Source organism: Elephantulus edwardii, unplaced genomic scaffold, assembly GCF_000299155.1.
Source record: "Elephantulus edwardii isolate Elephantulus edwardi_28Jun2011 unplaced genomic scaffold, EleEdw1.0 scaffold00033, whole genome shotgun sequence".
Taxonomy (NCBI): domain Eukaryota; kingdom Metazoa; phylum Chordata; class Mammalia; order Macroscelidea; family Macroscelididae; genus Elephantulus; species Elephantulus edwardii.
In genome coordinates this window covers 19,045,842-19,051,491 of record NW_006399783.1, presented here as the reverse complement: position 1 = coordinate 19,051,491, position 5,650 = coordinate 19,045,842, and the positions used below count along the sequence as shown (strand labels likewise).

General features: G+C 39.0%; 1 pseudogene; it reads right to left on the bottom strand.

The window, feature by feature from the left end:
- Positions 1–1,474: 1,474 nt before the first annotated feature.
- Positions 1,475–2,191, bottom strand: LOC102848091 (annotated as a pseudogene).
- Between the last annotated feature and the right edge of the window lie 3,459 nt (positions 2,192–5,650).

The following is a 5,650-nucleotide window of genomic DNA, read 5'->3' as shown; positions in this document are numbered from 1 at the left end:
GGATTGATTCAGTGACTGGGGTAATTGGGATGGATGTGTCAGAGGCAGTGAGATTGGCACAGGGTAGAGCAGGGTTTAGAGCTGTTGTACATAGGGTCGCTATGAGTCGCAAGAGACTCGACGGCACATAACAACAACAACACCATGATCTATTCCAAATCCAGCTTGCTGGAGCTCTTACTGTTCTTAAAACTTCTATATGTTGTATTTATATGCCATCTAGTTGCCAGTGACTCCTATACACAATAGCTATAAACTGTGCCCTATCCTGAGCCAATCTCACTGCCTTCGAGATACCTACCCTGCTACTGAGCCAATCCATCTCAGCAGGGACTCCCTCTCCTGCACTGTCCCTCCATACTTCCAAGCATGATGTCCTTCTCCAAGGATTGGTCCCTCCTTGCAACATGCCTAGAATATGCGAGATGAGCTTCAAAATCCTTGTCTTTAAGGAGCAAGGTTTCACCTTCTCCATAACAGACTTGCTTGTTCTCTTGGAAGTCCATAGTATGTTCAGTACTCTTCTCCAGCACTGCAACTCAAATGCATCAATTTTTCTTCTGTCATCCTTAGTTACTGTCTAATTCTCTGATGCATAACAAGTAATTGTTAAGACCATGGCCTAGATAAGGCACACCATGGTCTCTAGACTTATACTGTTGCTCTTTAGCACTCTGGACAGTTCCTTGACAGAACAATGCAATTAGTCTTTTGATTTTCTGACTGCTGGTGCCAAGACTGTTGATTTTGGAAATGGGCAAGCTGAAATTGTTAACAATCTCAATCTCTTCTCCATCTGTTATGGTGCTGCCAATTAGCCCAGTGGTGAGAATCTTTGTTTTTTTGATATTGAACTTTAATCTATATTGAAGACTCTAGTCCTTGACTTTCTCCAGGAAACACTTCAAGTCCTATTCAGTTTCAGCAAGTTTGTGACATCTACATAACACAGGTTGTTGATGAATCTTTCTCCAATCCTGATGCCACGTTCCTACTATTCGAGTCCAGCTTCCTGAACAATCTGTTCCACATATAGATTGATCAGGTATTGAGACAGGATACATTTTACTTAATAAAAAAAAACTTGTATTTACTTAGAAGCATTCAGAATGTCAACAAAACAGCTGCAAATTTTTTTGTTTGTTTTTCTTTCTTTCTTTTTTTTTTGCAATTACAGAGTGGTATTCAGTTAATGTAACAATTATTTTGTATAAGTTGCATCAGACAACTGAAGATGAAAAAAAGCCCCCAAACAACAAACCTACCATCCTCATATAAAACTAATTTGTGCTGTGCACCAACAAAAATCTGCTTTAAATTTCCATGCCAATTTACAGCCCCTATACTGTACCAGGCAAGGTCAGTGGCTATTGAAAATACCACCAGAACAGGGTTATCTAAAGATACATTTGGTAGTGTGTTAACTATAAAAAAAAAAAAGACACTGCAATTTAAAAACAAATCTTACACAGCTTTACATGTCAATTTTTTTCTTTAAAAGGAGTGAGTTGTGTACAGGGGGGTTAAATGCTTTGTAGACAAGAAAAAAGAACTGTGCTACAACCAACTTACTAATCATCATCCTCAACCTCTTCATTTCATTATCTTCCTAGTCTTCCTCATCTTCCTCCTTCTTCTTGCTTTTCACGGCCTTGACAACTCCCTTTTTGGTGGCATCAGGCTTGCCTTCAGGCCTGTATGCAGCAATATCCTTCTCGTACTTCTCCTTCAGCTTAGCAGCCTTCTTCTCGTAGGGCTGCTTGTCATCGGCAGCAGCAGTATTATTCCACATCTCTCCCAGCTTCTTCACAACATCATCAATGGAAAGGCCAGGGTGCTCACCTTTGATTTTGGGGCAATTCTCAGAACTAGACAAGAAAAAAGCTGAAGGAGGCCTCTTGGGTGTGTTGGGATCATTGAACTTCTTTTTTGTTTTGCCCTTAGGAGGGATACAGGTTTTCATCTCTCTTTCATAACGGGCCTTGTCTGCCTTTGCCATGTCTTCAAATTTTCCTTTCTCTTTAGCAGACATGGTCTTCCACCTCTCTGAACACTTCTTAGAAAATTCTGAGAAGTTGACAGAAGCATCTGGGTGCTTCTTCTTGTGCTTCTCTCAGCAGGTTTGCACGAAAAATGTATACGATGACATTTTGCCTCTCGGCTTCTTAGGATCTCCTTTCCCCATGGTTAGTTGTATCTTTTTTTTCTTTCTGAGTTAACTCTATTTAATTCCTACAAAACAAAACACAAGACAAACCAAAATTCTTTACTGTTCAGTTGATTAAGACTCTTGAAAACTCTAAAATAGTTTCTGAAGCTAATAGAGGACTGTTCATCTTTCTTCTTTGGCGTGGATGATAGATTCAAATCACTCAACTTTTAGTGAGTAGCCCCAAAAATACTGCACTATGAGACTAGGGCCTTTTGTCATTGTTAGGTGCTGGATAGTTGAGTATGACTCATAGCAATTCTGTGAACGACAGGTCTGAGCCCTGCCCTATTCTACATCATCTCTGATATACCTGACCCCATTGCAGGAGCCATTGTATCATCCAGTTTGGTTAAGAATCTTCCTTTCTTTCTTTTTTGTTTTAGACTCTTCCTTTCTTTAGCTGACTCTTCACCTTTCTAAGTATGATATCATCTCTAAGGAATGGCCTCTTCTAACAACATGCTCAAAGTATGTTAGATAAAGCTTTGTCATCCTTGCCTCCAAGAAGCACTTGGTTTGCACTTTCTCCAAGACCTTTGTTCTTTTGTCAGTCCATGGGATTTTCAGTACTCCTCTCTAACACCAGTACTCAAAGGCATCAATTCTTCTCTCATCCTTGTCAAGCTCTCAAATGCATAGTAAGTGATTGAAAAGATCATTATATGAATCAGGCACACCTTAGTCCTCAAATTGGCATCATTGCTCCACAGTAATTTGTAGAGATTCCTGACTGTAGACTTTCCCAATATAATACTTCTCCTTATCTCCTTACTGTTGGTATCAACTGGGTTGGTTTTGGATCCAAGTAAGATGAAGCCATTGACAAGTTACAATATTTTCTCTATCATGATATTAACTATTAGTTCAATGGTGAGAATTTTTATCTTGATGTTAGGATGTATCCACACAGAAGTCTCTGATCTTCTGTAACAAGTGCTTCAAACTCTTCCCACTTTTAGCAAACAAGCTTGTGTCATCTACATAATGAAGGTTGTTAATTAGTCTTCCTCCCATCATAATGCCACATTTTTCTTTATAGAGTCCAATTTCTTGAATGCTTTACTCAACATATAGGTTAAATAGGTATTGAGAGAAAATACATGCCTGGTACTCACCTTCCTAATTTTAACCATGTAGTGTTCCCTTGCTCTTGTTCAGACAACAGCCTCTTGATCTAGATACAGGTTTCACATGAGCCCAAATAAGTATTCTGAAATTCCCATTTTTCTCAATATTAGCCATAACTTGTTATGATCCACACAGTCAAATGCCTTCTACTATCAGCAATGATGTCTTTGGTGTCATGGCCTCTTCTAAACACAGCCTGAACTTCTGTAATTTCTCTATCCATGTATTTTTTAGCTGTTTTGGGATTATTTTCAGCAATATTTTGCTTGAATGTGAAGTTAATGATATTATTCTAAGTTTTCCAAGTCCTGTTGGACCACCTTTCCTGGTTGTGGGAATAAATACAGAGATCTTCAAGTTAGTTGGCCCAGTAGCTATCTTCCAAATTTCCTGGCACAAACTAGGTTGTAGTTTGTCCAGGACTGCATTGTTATTTGAAACTTGTCAACTGATATCAGTTCTTGAGGCCTTAATTTTTGCCAATGACTTTAGTGCAAGCTTGAACTTCTTCCTTCATCACCATTAGCTTTTGATCACATGATACTTACTAAACTATTTCTATATCAATCAATTCTTTCAGACACAATGACTGTGTGTATTCCTTTCATCTTCTTTTGATGCTTCCTGTATCATTCAAGAATTTGCTTATAGTATCTCTCACTATTGTAACTTGAGACTTGGTTTGTTTATCAGGTTTTTCAGCTTGAGAAACACTGAAGGATTTCTTACCTTTTTATTCTTCAGTTCCAGATCTTTTACATTCCATTATAATACTTTGATTTGTCTTCTTGAGCTGCCCTTTGAAATCTGCCCAGTTCTTTTAATTCAGTATCTCGTTTCAATGCTGCAGTACAATTTTTAGAGCCTTTTCTTATATCTATTTTTGGCTTTTTCTTTCTCCTTTGTTATGTATGGTCTTTTGCTCTCTCTTTTTAAAAATTTTATTTTATTAATTTTAATGAGCATTTACAGAGATTTTTGGATTTCCATTCATTCATTGTTGCACTATTTTCTCTACCTCCCCCCCAGTTCGTTCCCCTTCCCCCCCTTTAAAGTTTGTTTTAATTGTTCCATTGCCACAGTGCTTGTCAAAACCAGTTCTGATTAATCTCCTTTGTCAGTGTGTCCTTTGCCATTCCCTATCACAGTTAGTTGTATTTGTCTGTGAGGCACAGAGTCGCCCAGTTGTGGCTCCGCCTGGCCCGGCTCTGTCTCTATGGAGCTCAATGTACTGCAATGGCTGTGAGAGTGGAAGCCAGACGTAGCCTCAGCAGGATGCATTCTTGAAGCATTCCTTTCCCAATTTTGAACCATGCAGTGTATCCTTTCCCTGTTCAGAGGACTGCTTCCTGGCCCAAGTATAGGTTTTGCATGAGCACAATAAAATATGTTGGCATTCACATTCTTCTCAATGTTAGCTACAATTTGTCATGATCCACACAAATGCCTTTGCATAATCAATGAAAATACAGACAGACATTCCTATGCTACTCTCTGCTTTCAGCCAAGATCCATCTGACATTGGCTACAATGTCCCTAGTGCCTTTTCTAATCCAGCTTGTACTTTTGACAATTTTCTGTTCATGTTACTGTTCTTGTTATTTTTGGATAACTTTCAGCAGGATTTTGCTTACATATATTAGTCATATTGATTGATAATTTCCACACTCTGTTGGATCACTTTTTAAATTTTATTTATTTTTTTGGAATGGGAATATGGACCTCTTCCAGGCACCTCTGTTTTCAGTCTTGTGGCTTTAGGTCAGAGGTACAAAGTTCTTAGTCCTGCCAATTATGGCATTTCCCCCAGTCCTCCAACAAACTTGGTCAAAGGATCCCAGCTCCAGTTCCATTGGGCTGCAGGCCTAAGGTCAGCTTTGTCTCCAGGCAAGTCTCTGTCTCTCTGCTATGGCTCCTGTAGGCCTAGATCTCTGAGTGGTGCAGGAATCTATGATCCCAAATGACATGCACTCTGCATTCTTTGCTGGTGGTGAGATTCCTAATTTCTGCTGCTAAATCCACTCAATTTAGTGTGGAGACTGGCCAAAGCCCCATTCGCATATTCCCACTCATTTATATGGCAAAGTCAAAGTCAATGGCTAGGCAAATGGCAAAATAAGGTTTATTTTGAACAAGAAAACCTCTATCCTGCATTCTTATCATTGTCCAACTTGCAGATGCTAGTGAGTAACTGAAAAAAAAAAACATGGCTTGAATCAGGTATACCTTAGTCTTTAAACTGACATCATTGCTCTTTAGCACTTTGGAGATGTCCTTGACAGCAGATTGAAAGAAATGTGTTGATATATA